The following is a 17322-nucleotide window of genomic DNA, read 5'->3' on the forward strand; positions in this document are numbered from 1 at the left end:
GAAGCTTTGCAATTTTATGAGGTCCCATTTGTCAATTCTTGATCGTAGAGCATAAGCTATTGGTGTTCTGTTCAGGAAAATTTCCCCTATGCCCATGTCCTTGAGGCTCTTCTTCACTTTCTTTTCTATTAGTTTCAGTGTATCTGGTTTCATGTGGAGGTCCTTGATCCATTTGGACTTGAGCTTTGTACAAGGAGATAAGAATGGATCGATTTGCATTCTTCTACATGTTACCCTCCAGTTGAGCCAGCACCATCTGTTGAAAATGCTGTTTTTTTCTCCACTGGATGGTTTTAGTTCCTTTGTCAAAGATCAAGTGACCATAGGTGTGTGGGTTCATTTCTGGGTCTTAAATTCTATTCCATTGATCTACCTGCCTGTCACTGTACCAACACCATGCAGTTTTTATCACAATTGCTTTGTAGTATACTTGAGGTCAGAGATGTTTATTCCACCAGAGATTCTTTTATTGTTGAGAATAGTTTTCTCTATCCTAGGTTTTTTGTTATTCCAGATGAATTTGCAAATTGCTCTTTCTAAGTCTGTGAAGAATTGAGTTGGAATTTTGATGGGGATTGCATTGAATCTGTAGGTTGTAGCCAGTGCTCTTAATGACTGTTTTCTTAATGTCATTTTCAAATTATTTATGGCTAATGTATGTAAGCATGTCAGATTTTCATCATTCTGTAATGTGGTCTATATAATTATATTTTCTAGCAAGTTGTTTTTCTTTCCTTTTTCTACATGTGTATGACCGTGATATCTTTTCCTTGATGTACACTTTTATTTTCATTCCCATGCTGTGAGAAAACACTCAGGTAAAGAGCAGCTTAGGGGATGAAATGGTTTACTTTAGCTCACAGTTCTACATCACACTCCATCATGGAGAGAAGTCAAGGCAGAAACTTCAAGGTACACCTGTCTCCCGTTCCTTCACATCAACTTCTACTTCACAGCCGAAGAAGTAGAGCAGGAATCTTTGGAAATTATGTTTGCCAGCTGTATGACTGGCCAGCTTATACCAGCTCCCTAAGGATGATATTACCCACAGTTGGCTGGGCCCTCCCCAATAAGTTAGTTAACAGAGTAACCTCCCAACTACAGGCTTGACTGAGGCTCTTCTGCCAGATGACTCTAAAAAACCATCAAGTTACAGGCTAAAGCTAACTAGCTGAATTTTCAAGTGTGATGCTAAACAGATGTTTTATCAGCAGATGTCCCTTTTTGTTGCTGTGACCGGTTTTAGGGGGAAACATTAGTCTTGCACTGTTTAGTATGATATTAGGTAGAGGAATTTTAGATGACCCTTATCAAGTTACGGAAAGTCCCATCTGTGGTTAATTTGATGTGATTTCAGCACCCTTAGTGTACTCCTACACCTACTGAAATGATTGTATAGTTCTCGGTTTAGTCAGACAGTAAGTTGCTGTACTATGACTTGGATGTCTAATTTCATACTCCTGGCACTATAACACTTGACTGTGGTGTGTTGTTCTTTGAACAGTGCTGGTTGCTCGCTTGTGTTTTTGAGAGTGATGGATGGAGCATGTCTTGCCCTTTTCTTGAGATTTCCTTTGTCTTTGATGTTAGAATAATAATAGTAGCCTTACAATATTAGCTGGAAAATGTCCCACTCAGTCTCTTCTATTCAAAAAGAAGAGCTTGTGTTTTCTTTCTTAAGCATTGATAAAACAACTTTTTTTTCACTTACATCTGTTCAAATTTCCTATTTCTTTACAAATTAGTTCTGATAATCTTTGTATCTTTTTGCTATTTTACCATGCATGGAAGTATTTGAATTAGTAAGTATAAATTTTGAAACCACTATTACAGAATAATGTTTAAGAATTGCCTTGGGGTGGATTGATTCTGTTTCCCTGTGGGTTTTGCTTGAGTATCTTTGACTGTGGGCCTTGCCATCTCATTTTTCCAACCTTCTGTTGATTTACTTTCCCCTTATATCTTGGTGAGGTATGTCCTCAGACCAGGGACTCTATTTTTCTCTTTATAATAAGAGCATTCCAGCTATAAATTTACTTTGAGCATTTCTTTAGCTGTGCTCCATAAATTTTAAAATACCACATTTTCCCCTTTTCATTCTGTTCAAGGTGGTTTATTTTTCCTTGCAATTTTTATTAGAATTATTCTTTCTTTTTTTCAAGCATCCCTGAATGTTTTCATTATTGATTTCTCATGACTTTCTTTGGGATAAGATTGTTATATAGTTTCAGCCCTGTCTTTTACATTCTATTCCCTAGGCTTTGGAAGCAAATATTCATGCCATACATTGTATTGTTTTGTATTGTTTGTATTGTTTAAGCAATCTTGGTGTTCTTTTGCTTTGTTTACACACACACACACACACACACACACACACGTGTGCGCGCACACACACACATACATATATGTGGGGTTTTTAGTTGATATTTTTAGCCAAGGCTAACCCAAATATTCTTTATTCCTTTCTTAGCTTCTCAAGTACTGGGATTATAGGTGTGTGCCAACATGCTAAACAACCTCTCTTTTCTTGTTTACATGCTTCTGATTCATTTTTACAGTTAGTAAAATAGATCGATACTTCTTCAAAAACAGTTTAAATTATGGAAAAAAACTGTTTTATTCATGAGTTTAATAGAAAGTCACATTTTACACTATTAAACAAAGTACTAGGTTTTCCTTTCAGAGTAGTGTTTTTACTACTTTAAGGAAATACACTCAGTTCCTGTTTCATTAAAAGTCTTTTTAGGGGTTGGAGAGATGGCTCAATGGTTAAGAACACTGACTGTTCATTCAGAGGACCCAAGTTCGATTCCTAGCAACCACATGGCAGCTCATAGCTGTCTGTAACTTCAAGATCTGACGCTCACACAGATATACATGGAGACAAAATACCAACGCACATAAAAGAAAAATAAACAAAAAAGTTTTGTTGAAGTTGTTGAGAACCAGCTAGCTGGCACAAGCAGGCAGAGGTGCTTGCCACCAAGCCTGGTGACCTGAGGTCACTAGCATCCAACTGTCTCTTTAACCTGGAAAAAATCTACACATTCAGTTAAGGGAAGTATGCTTATCATATACCCCTAAGATCTATTTGTTTGCATATAAATTTGCATCAGTATTACCATATGACAATTATCTGAAATGAATGTTCTTTTTTATCAGCTTTGACTATCACACTTGACCATCTTTAAAAGCACTAGCTTGTCCTCTGTCTGAAGCACTTGAACCAGCACTAAAGGCACCAAGTCTTTGAAAATACATCTTTGAAATTATCCAGTTCTTTGGGCTTTTTGGTACACTTTGATTTGGTTTTGTTTGATGAAAGAAGTGGCCCCCTTTTACAGCTGCCTCACTTTCTCTACTAAATTTAATCTTCCAGAGTTTCTGCATTTTCTGAGCTCTGTTTTTAAATGTATATTACCTTTAAGAATACCTATTTTATTCATATTTCCAAGTATACTTTAATAAAATCAGATAAAGGACTCCCTATTTTTTTCCTAAATCATTACTTTATCTGAGTACTTCTAGTATTCTTATCTCTCACTAGTACTATTTTTATAATTGGATGTGCTAATTACTTTTCTATTTCAACAATTCAAGGAGATTCACCAATTTCTTTATTCATTTTCTGGTTCTGAACCTGCTGTGAAACAAAGAAATCTTACATATAGGCTGATGTTTGGTGTCGGGAGTAAAGCAACCCAAGGTGATCGCTACAGTCAAACGTTACCTGCATTTCACGATTACACACACCACCGTTCAACTGAGCCCATTTAATCTGTGAATGTCTCATAAATTGAACTTAATTAGGTTTGCAAAGTTTTCTTTCTGCTCCCAGGAAGTGTCCCCAGGGGTTCTCACGAGACCAGTGTGCTCCTTCTTAGGCTGGCAATACAGTAATGAACAGTTATGGGTGAAGTGTGTTTTCTCTCTTTTACAAAAATAACTCACAGTGCTCAAGAGACATCATACACTGAACAGAGCTCTGAAGAAAGGTTATAAAATCATACTTGTAGAGAATTTTGTGTATGTGGAATATTCTTCCTTCTAATTTTTGAAACAAGGGGAGGGGCCCATGAGGCTCAGCCACAGCTGATAAGCTATTGGCATTTATATTGGTATCTATATTCCTTTTCTAGAGGGTTTTACTGAGAGCTACCATACTCCATCCTCCTCAACCCTGCCATCTAATCTCCCACCCCACTTAAGGCTTTCTGTATTCATTATTCCAAATCTCCCCTTATACTACCCATGTTCTATCTCTCCTATCATGAAACCTCCCCTTAACAATTTCCCTTTACTAGTTGCCTGGTTTTTATGGGCACTCCAGCTTAAACATAAATATTTGAAGATTCAAAGCTAACATCCATAGATGAGAAAAAAACTGTACAATGTTTGTCCCTCTGGTACTGGGTTTACCTCAAACAAAATGATGATTTGGAGTTCCATCTGTTTACCTGAAAATTTTATTTTTCGTAACAACTAAATAATATTCCATTGTACAAATGTACAACATTTTCACTATCCATTTCCATTCCTGGCTGTTGTGAACAGAGCAGCAATGAACAACAGTGAGGAAGCACTGCTGTAGTAGGACATAGAGTCCTACACATGCATGCCAGGTACTTCTGGGCTAGATGTTAGCTCTATTTTTAACTTTTTAAGAATTCTGTATATTGATTTCCATAGTAACCACATCAGTTTACATTTGTTTTGTTGAAATTAGCAATTCTGCCTGGGATAAGAAGAAATCTTGAAGTATTTTTAACTTACATTTCCCTGGTGGCTAAGGATATTGACCTGTTCTCTTAGTTTTTAGTATTTTCTCAGCCATTTGAATTTCTTAGTTTGAGAAATCTCTGTTTAGTTCTGTGGCTCAGTTTCTAATTGAGTTGTTTGTTTTCTTGATGTTTAAGGTCTTTTGAGTTTTATATACTCTAGACACTAACCTCTCTTAGACAGATTATAGCAGGGAAAGATTTTCATTCCCATTCTATATGCTGCGTCTTCGCTTGAATGATAGAGTCCTTTGCTGTATAATAGCTTTTAAGGCCCTGTTTGTGAATTTTGGGTGCTTATATCTGTATGCTAAGGGTCCTGTCTAGAAAGTCCTTTTCTGAACCACTGAGTTCAGGCCTCTTCCCTACTTCCTCCATGTCTTAGTTTGGGCGTTATTGCTGTGAGGAGACACCATAACCAAGGCAACTCCTATAAAACCAAACATTTAACCGGGGCTAGCTTACAGTTTCAGAGTTTCCATCTATTTTCTTCATGGTGGGAAGCTTAGCAACATCCAGACATACATGGTGCTGGAGGAGCTGAGGGTTTTACATATTCTTCAGAAGGCAATCAGGAGTCTCTTCCACACTGGGTAGATAAGAGCAGAAGAGCCTCAAAGCCCACAGCCACAGTGACACACTTTCTCCAACAAGGCCACACCTCCTAATACTGCCACTCCCTGGGCCAAGCATATTCAAGCCACCACACTAATATGACAGATCTTAGGGTCTTATGTCGAGGTCCTTGACTATTTACAGTTAAGTTTTCTGCAGGGTGAAAAGATATGGATCTAATTTTATTCTTCCACACCTAGCTATCCAGTTCAACTTGTCCCATTTGTAGAAGGTGCTATCTTATTATATGTTGAGATATGCTCCATGTTATTATCATCTCCAAGACTTTAACATGAAGGGATGCTAGGCTTTGTCAAAAGGCTTTTCTGAATCAAATAGGTGATCATGCGGTTTCTGCCCTTATTGAATATATGAAATCACTGTCTTGGGTACCATTTTAGCTACTTTTCCCAGGAAATATTATGAAAGGGTTGCTAATTTCTAAAGGAGAATTTTGTTATTTGAGTAGTGTTCTAGTAACAGGCATAGCGTCTGAAGTCAGATCATTGTTAGTGTTTCATAGTGTGGATCTGTCCCACCTTTGTTGAGTGAACATTGCATCATGCTTTCCTATTACCCCAACATCAGGCTATGAACCAGCTGCATAATATTGGTCAGTGTGGATGTGTGAATGGAATACTGAAAGTGGCCCAGCTCATATAGAGCTAAACACAGCGCAAGAGAAAACCTTCTGTAGAGTTAAAATGTCCCTGCTGTGGATCCTTAGAAGTCTGTTTAAGGTTCCCCCAGAGTACAGTTTCTGCTGGTGATCCTTAGGTCATAGGGGCTGGGTTCTTCTTTTTTTGTTTGTTTGTTTGTTTTGTTTGTTTGTTTGTTTTTTGTTTTGTTTTGTTTTAGTTTTTCAAGACAGGGTTTCTCTGTGTAGCCCTGGCAGTCTTGGAACTCACTGTAGACCAGGCTGGCCTTGAACTCAGAAATCCGCCTGCCTCTGTCTCCCAAGTGCTGGGATTAAAGGTGTGCACCACCACTGCCCAGCTGGGGCTGGGCTCTTTTTTTTTTTTTAAAGATTTATTTATTTATTATATGTAAGTACACTGTAGCTGACTTCAGACACCCCAGAAGAGGGCATCAGATCTCATAACAGATGGTTGTAAGCCACCATGTGGTTGCTGGAATTTGAATTCCGGACCTTTGGGAAGAGCAGTCAGTGCTCTTAACAGTTGAGCCATCGCTCCAGCTCCCAGGGGCTGGGTTCTTAATAGGAATAGACAGTGCTACCTGAGGGAGGTGCACAGGACTTGAGTCCCTCAGGCAGTGGGAGCAGAGTCACAGTGTGGGTGGAGTCAGTGTGGGTGGAGGCACAGTGTGGGTGGAGGCACAGTGTGGGTGGAGGCACAGCAGAGTTGTGTGATACTACCAGGGAAGCACCTGTGATTTCCAGGTCCTCAGGGAATGAGGATGAGTCCCTGCAGGGGTGAGATGTCTTCCCTTGGAGGTGGTGCATAGGATGTGTGTCCTCGGCACCAGGGATGGGGGATGTGTATCCTCGGCACCAGGGATGGGGGATATGTATCGTCGGCATCAGGGATTGGGGATGTGTATCCTCGGCATCAGGGATAGGGGTGTGTATCCTCTGCATCAGGGATGGGGGATGTGTATCCTCAGCATCAGGGATGGGGGTGTGTATCCTCGGCATCACGGATTGGGGATGTGTATCCTCGGCATCAGGGATGGGGGTGTGTATCCTCGGCATCAGGGATGGGGGATGTGTATCCTCGGCATCAGGGATGGGGGATATGTATCGTCGGCATCAGGGATGGGGGATGTGTATCCTCGGCATCAGGGATTGGGGGTGATAACTTACGAGACAGCTCAGGAAGTTTGGTCTTCTGGCGCTGGAAGGAGGAGCACAGTGAGTTTGGGGAGCCTGCCTGAAGGACTTCTTCGGGACACCTGGTCTTCAGGCACTGGGGGTCAGAATCTCCAATTGTGAAAGTCAGGTGAGCTACCAGTACACTGAGATAACATGGCGTGAGTAAGAGGAAACAAGAATTCCTACAGCATTACAAGGAAAACTGTTCTGAAATAACTGGTAGGAAAATTGTGTCAAGTACTGAGCAAGTAAGACTAACTATCTAGAATTGAATTCCACAATGGGATCACATTCTTTGCATTCATATGGCCATATGCAGTCAGCTGAAGAGATTAAAACTGATATTATTATTATTATTATTATTATTATTATTATTATTATTGACTCATGGAGAGAAGTCTCAAGAACTGTTCTGTTCTCTTGTGAGCAAACTCTAGTGTGCATATCTTTATATACTATGATATACTTCTCCCTTTGTCATCGTAGACTCCCTTTATTTTTGCCCCCTTCATCTATGTGAGATCAAGCTCTCACCACTAAGAACATTCCTGCCTATGCCAGTGTCTAAGTAAGAGACTGCTCTGTGGTCAGATGCTCATATTTCGTACTTTGCTTCCTTAGGCCCTATGAGGTGGAGATAGGATCAGTGCTTGTCAGGAGATTCTTGGGAACAAGTCACTTTTCAATCAAGCCTTTATCATGAGGTTTAATTACTATAAAATCTGCAATTTTCACTCAATCAAAAAAGTACCTTGTTCTACTCTCCCCTCCTGTGAGTTAAAAAGTAGAGTTAATAATGCTTATATTGAAAAGTGTATTTGTTGGCCATTTCTCTCTATAACTGGGGGAAATGAGCATTAAGAGTATTTACAGATAGCAACTCCAACATGCAAAAAATAATCTACAGCAGTAATTACCGATTTAGTCCTAACCCTTTACTCCAGTGGGGAGTTCGAGGCCATCTTAATTGAAGAAACTACAAGTGAAGATTTATATTCTTCAAAGTCATCAAGATAAGTGTGATTGCTCTCTAGAGGAGGCATATGGAAATGCCAAGGCAGAAATGAATGCTTTTTGAAAAGACCTAATTTGCAACAGGTAATTTCCCTAAAGAGTGGCACATTTACCTTACTGACCATGTGCCCCTTGGGGCTTTGTGTGCCTACTTTGAAAATTGTTTTATTGCACTAGGAAAAGAAAGACAACCACAAAACAAAGTCAAGAAGATGTATGAGGAAGTCAAGTGGTGCAGCTAGACAGAACTATTCTTCTGTTGATTGTCTTTTTCCTAGGCTTTTATAGCAAGCAAGCAACCTTAGCAGAACTCAGCTCTCGCTGTTCATCTACAAAGACTTTGCCTAATTTGTCTTTCTTCTTCCTCCTTGTTCATTTCCCACATAGGCCAGGTTTTGTTTGAAGTATGATGATGGTGGGGAAAAAAGTAATTTCTTTATATGGGGTTTACCTCTAGTAGGTTAATAGCGTAAGAATCCATCAAGTTAACCCTCCAGTTATGCGGTTTGTGTGGCTGTAAATCTTTCTCATATGATATCCTCAAGAGAGTGTAGGCAGGCTTGCTGGGTCTGATAATGAAACCACTCAGTTAACTGGACTCAGAATTCCAAGGTTCCAGTACAACCTCTGCTACTGATTCACATGAAAATACAAGCACATCACTGAGTGTTCTGAGCACCAGCTCCTACAATTGAAAGTAGACAACATGCCATCTAAAACCTGGAGGTTTCTAACAGCTTAATGGCTTAATGATGCAATGCCAAAACTTGGAAAAACAAGAACAAATCAAATGCAAACCCAGTCAACATCAAGAAATTATAAAAATAAGAGTAGAATATAATGGAATCGAAAGAATGCAAAGAAAATAATCAAAGAACCAACAAATCTGGATTATAAGCTTGTTTAGTTTTAATCATGTAGTCATTTCTTGTGGATCTCTGGAGAAAAAAGTTGCAAAAATTAGCTCATCACCTATGAACTAGTGATAAGCCTATGTCCCAACCTCTTCTAATCTCAATACTAACTTCTGTGAACTGTGAGTCCAGATCACTCACCTGATGTAACAAGAGTAGCAGGATTGGGAATTTAAAAGGAAAGGGCTGGACAGAAGAAAAGAAGGAGGTAATGAGGATTTCACTCAGTTCTGAAACTACGGGTCAATGATCAAATTCATTCACATAAAATATGCTTGATCGGTTTATGTAAAGTGGGGTTCATTGAGAAAGAATCTCAATATGTAGCATTGGCTGGCTTGAAGTTCACCAAGATCTACCTGCCTCTGCCTCCTGAGTGCTAGAATTAGAGGTGGATGTCACTATCAGTGTAAGCAGATTTTAGGAGTAGAGAAGATTCATGGTACCTTTTAATGAAGGCTTTTTGAAAGTACTATAAAGTCAAATCTAAATATAACTAATATATAATTAATTTTCTAAGTAAGTCTGAAATTCTTCTGGTTCTGTAAGTCTTAAAACTTTTAAATCACAACCAAGATTAGATATTTCTCTGCCAAGATAATGTAGCAAGTTATAGCTTGGAAATGCTGTTGGTCGTGCCAGAATTGCATGCTGCCTCTAGAGTGCTCATTGCTTAAGCAGACATTGAAGAGGACTGTGTGCAGTTGGACTTACATTCAAGAGAGTTCCAGATAGTATGCTCCAGAATTATGCTATGAATACTTTGAATCATAGTGCTTACATGTAAGAGGCTTGGTTAACTAAATAAATGAAATCACCTACTGCATTATCTTGCTATAAAACACTATTAAGTCATGTTCATTTTGCATATTACAGAATACAAAACCACAGACTTTTAATGAATATAAATCCCAGCAAAAAATGCAAATGAAAATAATTGCAGTTATTATACCACATTAGTAAAAGTTATTCTAATTGCCCTAAGATTTAAAGAAAATATATTATATTTTATCTCTCCTCCTATTAACATTATTTCACAATGTTGATGCATTTATAGAGAATTTTGTAGTGCATTAGACAAATCAGTTTTACATTTCCAGGAAAGTGGGTTTTAATGAGCATTATAATGCATTTTAGTTAAAAAAAGAAAAAATAAACCAGTTCTATGTGACTGTATCTTCTAATGCTAGACTTGAGAAAGTTGTTCCAAAGTTACATTTACACTTAAATTTCAAATAAAATTTACTGCAAAGATTATAAATGAATTGATTTCAGTTAAATGGCTATAAATTTTGATAGAATATTACATTGTAACTATATAATTTTTCATATGTTGAAAAATATCTAAAATACATGTACCAGCAAGTTAAAATTATTTGAATGCCTATTTGCACCTTGGCATGTAAACCCACACTCCTACACAAGGAAAATCAAACACAATGAGTGTCCTCGTGACTATGGGTACACGTTAAACAGATCGACATTTATGGAGGTTATCTGGTTTGTCACCACCCCAAGGGCTGTTTCCTCTTTTCTTCCTTGCACTTTAGAAAATAGCCCATCCTCCCTGCTTCTACTCTGCCTTCAAAGAAAGAGCCCATAGATCCTCTTTTCATAGACACTAATTTCACCTTGACCTGGAAGTCCCCCCATCCCTAAGTATCCAACTCCATCAGCATCCTGTTTATCATAAGCATTAATAACATGCTTTTGCTTTGGACATCTTGCCTGTAGCCTACAAGTTGGTCTGTTTTCTCCCATTCTCTTAGAGCCTTTGTTTGAGTCTGCATTGCCTTCTGAACTATAGATATCTCTTTTTCTTCAGTCTCAACTTCCCTGAAAGATCATCTGTGTATGTGCCTATATGTCTCCCACCTTATCCCATGAATCACCTAAAAGTTATTCTTGGAGACACAGGTTTTACTTAACATCTGCACTGTCTTACCAGCTTTGCACGTCCCAACCTACTGCTGCTTCATTTCTGTGCTCATCTCGTTGCTGAAATATTCTTCTCTAATATTAACCATAGCTTGCTACTCACCAATGACCCCTAAGTCTTCAACGTTGCACCCCCTTAACCTCATGTACACTACATTTGTGTAGATGACTTCCTGTTCTGTGATGCTTCACAGACTAGGTAATGAATACTTCTCTCCTTTAACTCAAGATTAACCAATCACAGCCTTTGTTATTTGTGCCTCTTGTACCACCATGACTAGGGCTAAGGTGAGATCTTATCTACTTCTATGGTTTTATTTCCTCTCTCAGTAAACTTCTGTGCTCCTCCATATCCTCTACAGGACAAAGACCAGACTCTCTCTTTCTCATCCAGATTTGCCATTGCCTAGTCCAAACCCAGCTCTTTTCCTATACTTATCACTGTTCCTTCTGCATTCTATGAATGGTTAGTACTCATTCAGACAATGTTTCAGGAACCCTTGAAGGGCTATAATATAACAGTGAGTGAAACAGTTTAGAAACTCATGCTTTCATGGAACGTAAGCCCTCGCCACAAAGAACTGCTGCTTGTGTCATTGCAGATTGCTTCTTCTTACTTGAAATATGTTCCCTTCTGTGCTTTATGGGTAATTTCTGTATTCACTTGTAAATGTAGGTCAGGTGGTGTTGTTTCTTCCCAGCTGCTCTCCCGGCATGCCACACATCTCCCAGGGAGCCCTATAAATACTCTGCAAGAGTCTTCTGTCAAACTTCACTAACTGATACCATTGGTAAAGTTATTATCACCCTCCAGAATTTGTTAGATTCCATCAAAGGCACTGTACCCTAAGCACACACACCACGTGGTGAGCTATCTCTGGTGGTTAGGTGTTTGCACAGTTACTGGTATGGTTGAGAGCACAATGCATTGCTCCAAACAGCCTTGCAGATCTACCTTGTAAGACATGCACTTAGTGTCCTTCTGTGATATAATGATGCTATATCACATTGGCCTAATTAAAATACAGTCCTAAAATCGAATAAAATCCACCAGCATATTCTTTACTCTTAACAATTTCCCCTATATTGTCACCCTTTAGCACATTATGGGAAATATTATATTATATCTACAGCTATACCTATTAGTATTCCATGAATATTACTTATTTTGTTGCTGTTGGAAAAGACTATTAAATTCACGTGTTTCCTTGAAATTTTTGTTCAAATGTGTGAACCATTTCCCCATCTCTTTATTCAATGTAGATTTTTTTCTTATGAACAACCTTCCAACAATGTCCCCAAGGAATGTGTCATTTTAGAATCAGGAGGGAAAGATCTGAGAATTGTATTTCAAAATAAAACTCACACAATAATCTATGGGGTGAGAATATAGCCCAGTGTTAGAGCACTTGTCTAGCAGCACAAATGCCTACATTCAATCATCAGTATTAAAAACAAGAAAAAAAATCTGACCAATTCTTTCACTTATAAACCCTAGTTAGTCAGTCCAATCCAATTAACTAGCTCTTCACAGCCTAAAGATATGTTGAAGGATTGCTTGCTGCCCAACAAGGGAAGAGAATCAAATAAAGGCAGATATAGTTTATGGAACCTTCCAGAACAAAGTATGAGGAGGTAGATTATAAGTTAACACACTTGAGAGGTTATTCAAAGCAACTGCCAATCACATACAGTGGGGAATGTTACACTATCTCTCCAATAAGCTGTGGAGTCAAAAATGCACTACAGCATTATCTAGTAAAACAAAACAGGAAGAATCTATTAATTATAGTTTATGTTCAAGACTGCAGAACTTAATTTCTATACTTTATTATTCAGACATTTTTCTTCCATCAGCTAATATAATGACATGATTCTTATAGTATTAAATACCCAGGAACCAGAAATGATAAAATATTCTGTTTGAGGAGACACATTCACATCCAAAAAGATCCTCTCTAAAATTTCAGAATGTAGCATGTACAGTAAGGAGTGTTCTCGATCTTTCCCACAACCAGGAGCTCTTGTTACCGCTGTCTTCTTCTGCTGCTGGCAAAGCTGGCTGAACCTTCCCAGTTAACGCAGTAACAATAGTGCGCCTCTCACCGTAGACTACCATGCCCTAGTCTAGCTACCACGCCCGTTGTCTCGGAAGTCAGTCATTTTTGCATCCTACCTCAGATATGCAGACTCTAAATACTTCCAGTATGATTCATATTTAAATTAAACTTGTGCATTCCAACATACAATTTGTTCTGTTGAGTGGCTAATTGTGGCTTAGTGATGGGATCTTATGAAGAACAGAAGGTCTTTGCATATCTCTATCAACAGAGAGCTCCCTAAGCCTTGTAAGAAACAAATGTCTGAACTGGGAGCATTGATAAGAAGCTGTGGATGACCCTTTTGAGGTTTGTGTCCTGAAAAACTGCCTAGCCAAGCAGGCACAGAAGCAAGAGACTTCTCAGCCAGCTGGTGAGAGGGAAGGAAAGTGACACTCGCCAGGCCTGCTCAGCCACCACACTCACCAGGCCTGCTCAGCCGCCACACTCGCCAAGCCTGCTCAGCCACCAGAGACACCCAGTCTGTGCTATCCCCAGGGGAAGAGAACAGGGTGCTCCCAGTTGGTTTTTTGGGTTTTTTTAATTAGACAAATGAATTGCACAAGCTGCCCCTGTCACTTTCTATGAGTGAATTTTTATAGTCTGTCTTAAGAACCTAGAACTTCAGAAGCTTGAGAAATTACTGATTATAAACAAATATCAGATTGACTGATAGAAAACTATGAACATTGACTTACATACATAATGTGAAAGTTGCTTATAAACGCAATTGTGTATTTGCTAAAAACTAAAAGTAAACAATAGTTTTTCTTTCTTTGGGGAGAGATTAAAATATAATTGTATCCTTTCCTCCTTCCCATATCTCCCTCCAAACCCTCTCATGCAACCCTCCTTGCTCTCTTTTAAATTCATGGCCTGTTTTTTCAAGTGTTGTCACATGCATATATGTATAGGCACATATATTTGTGACTATACATTCCCAATCTGTATACTGTTACTTGTATGTGTGTTTTCAGGGCTGACTGTTGGTGGTTCTGCCAAAAGACTGGACTCATAACCAAATATCAAGAAATGTTCTCAAAATGTACATCTCCCACTTGTAAAATGCTTAAACCATTTGCTTTCCAACAAAAGACTATGTCTCTAAAGGAAGTGACCAGAAATAGTGCTTGTCATTTCTGCCCTTTGAAAACAGCCCGTGCCAGAAAAAAAAGAGTTGTTCTGCACACCTAATTAGACTTGAAATGGCTACTGCTACATCATAAGAGCAGTGTTGTACTCTACTTCCCAAACATCTAGAGTGTGATGTGGACCGTGCTCCCCAGCTCGGAGGACTCATCTGCTCTAGCTCGTCGGGCTGATGAGACAAGCGTAGCACTTGTTCTAATTAGTTCCAGCTTCTTTCCCCTGAGCCACACTTGAAGATGCTCTTTAACTTGAAAAATAATTAAGGACCCATCCAAAAAAATAATAAAAAAAAAAAAATCCAACAAAGAATGTGTTCATTTAAATATAAGCCATTTACTAACCGTTAGTCTAGTCACATTAAATACAAGCATGTTCAAATGATGGATTTCCAGCACTTTCTCACTAGCTCTGAGGGATCGATTGGCCAAGAATGGCTAGGTGTCCTTGAAATCCATGTCTACAACCTCATGTTCTACCTGACACACTCTTCTACTTCTGCCAGCCTCTAGGTGCTCTAGCTAATCACGTCACAATGGCCAAGACCTATGCTCCCCTTAAGAGCCTCTTCTGTCATTGTCCTTCCTTATTGGTCATCTGGTTTGTGGGTTCCCAAACAAGCATTGTTGTTTAAGGTAACAAATGCCCATCCTTCCTGGGCATAGTGCTCCAGCTGCTCAAGGCAAGCTCAGTGAATGCAGGATCAAGGGTGTCTCAAAATCCCACCCTTCCCGGGCATGGTGATCCAGCTGCTCAAGGCAAGCTCAGTGAATGCAGGATCAAGGGTGTCTCCTAACTTACACAATGCTAAATGGGAGCCGTGGCTTTTGTGGGATGAAATTTGATATATTTGGCCAGACTCTGCTTAGAATTCAGTGTCTAGTTTCCTGCTTCAGAAAAAAACAAACAAACAAACAAACAAAAAAAACTGTCAGAACCTGGCTTTCTTCTATTTAAAAGGCATAAGGGGTCTCCTAGTGCAGCTCTTAGGAGCACAGCCCTGAGTTCACATTTTAGACCTCACTGAACCTGTGTGAAGATAGATGATCCTTGGGACCTACGAAACTCAGTTTCCTAAGCTGTAAAATGAAGCTGCTTCACAAGAGAATCCTCCACAGAACCCACAGCGCAGCACACAAGGTGAGATTCAGTCATCTAGATGAGGGGCAGAGGTTAGAACAGAGCCCCTAGTTCAAGAGGGACTTTCAATATACTTCAACTCTCTCTCCTTCTCTATTCCTTCTTTTTAAGCTTTGATAATAACTCACAAAGTGTAGGTGACGATGGCTGTAGACTGGAAGCAACCAGACCTTTCTATACAGCTGAGTGCTCGTCCAGTCTCAACTGATTTGCATTAGCCACAAGGCCTGTGTGGGCACAGCATTCCAGATGGTCCTTCTCCTTCCTAAAGATGCTGCATTATCATCCATCGCATCAGGTGAATGAGGTTGTACAGGAAATAGGTAGTATCTGCCCTACGGAACTGTGAGCTCATAATAAAAGTGGTTGCTTCTGGATTTCCTGTGGGCAACAGTGGCTCAGCTGCAGTGGTGACTATTTGAAACAGAAACATAAAGACCATTTCCTATCTACATTGTAGTCTCATACATATTAAATCATTTAAGGTGTGTGAGTTTCTTCTCTATGAAAATGTCTTATTTTTACAAAGTTTAATTTAGATAAATACTTGTCTCAGACATGATATTCGGAATAATGGGTGCTTTAAATGTGAACACACAGAAATCCTTGGTTTCACTTTCTCTGCATCTAGAAAGACCCTAAAAATGCTGTTAGGAGCACAGAGTCTTAGCTGTTGTGTGTATAGAGAGTGTCATTCATTGGATGCTGCGTCCTTTTGTCTAGAGTCAGAGTCCATCACTAGCCTGGAACTTGCCATGTAGCTGCTTCTGCTGTCTGGCCAACTGGGACTACCACACCTAACTGATTTCTGTGGGTTCTGGCAATGGAGCAGAAGTCTCCATGTTTACAAGATATGCCCTTTACCAAGCAAGCTCTCTACCCTGCCCAACTTTAAGTGATTCTCATGCAGGAAGGCTAAGGACCAAAAATTGCCTCCAGTGATCTAGGTCAGAAGTCAAGGAACCATGGTACAGCAATTCAGTCTATCATCTGCTTTCTGTATGGCTCTTTGGCTGGGTGGCTTTGACATTTTTAATGTTTTAAAATATCAAATGGAGGATACTATTTTGTAATAAGTAAAAACATATATCAAATTCAAATTTCAATGTCCATAAAATTTTATTGGCCCATAGTCCCGCTAATTGGCTTCAGATTTTCCCATGTACTGCCTGCTGCCTCCCACACTGCAGCAGGCAGTTACAACAGAGACTATCTAGCTGAAAATCCTAAAACAGCTACTAGCTGTCCCTTCATAGAAAAAATATTGCCAGACTCTTATCTAGGTATTTATAGTGACAAATGATTCTTCTCACTAAAGGTTTCTAGAAATATCTGAACACTATGTTGGTGCATGGGGGCGGGAAGCTAAGGAGATGGCACAGCAGGAGACCCAAGTTCAGACCCCCAGCTTTCGGATCACCAGCACCCACTTGAAAAGCCTGGTGTGTTGATCCATACCTTTAATCTCATTGCTAAGGAGGTGGAAACAGGAGAATAGCTAGTCTAGCCAATCGGTAAGCTCCAGGTTCAGTGAGTCTGCGTCTCGAAACTTTAAAGTGGAAAACAACTGATGAAGACATAGGACATTGAATTCTAATCACCATGTGCACCAACATACATGTGCACACAAACATAACACACATGCATGCAGACAGGCAGGCACACACATGTGCACATACACACACATGTTCACAGACAGGAGATAAAATTTTACAGTGCACCTTTAGCCTGCCTGCACTAGGTGACAGGAGGAGACAGGCCTGACAAATGCCAGGTGAGAGAGATGCGAGGATCAACTGGACTTCCCACACTCCAGGGAGGGGAACATTTTCATTTCATCCATG

General features: G+C 39.5%; 1 protein-coding gene and 1 long non-coding RNA gene across 14 annotated transcripts in view; one reads left to right on the plus strand and one right to left on the minus strand.

Moving 5' to 3' along the window:
- The window catches only part of LOC116097501, a 28580-nt gene extending 12823 nt beyond the window's left edge, over window positions 1-15757 (minus strand). Inside the window, exon 1 of the long non-coding RNA XR_004121449.1 lies at window positions 15607-15757. This is a non-coding gene — a long non-coding RNA (uncharacterized LOC116097501). The remainder of the gene's footprint in view (window positions 1-15606) is intronic.
- Window positions 1-17322, plus strand: part of Magi2 (membrane associated guanylate kinase, WW and PDZ domain containing 2) — a 1461753-nt gene that overhangs the window by 1222110 nt on the left and 222321 nt on the right. The window lies entirely within an intron of this gene.

Source organism: Mastomys coucha, unplaced genomic scaffold (genome assembly GCF_008632895.1).
Source record: "Mastomys coucha isolate ucsf_1 unplaced genomic scaffold, UCSF_Mcou_1 pScaffold19, whole genome shotgun sequence".
Taxonomy (NCBI): domain Eukaryota; kingdom Metazoa; phylum Chordata; class Mammalia; order Rodentia; family Muridae; genus Mastomys; species Mastomys coucha.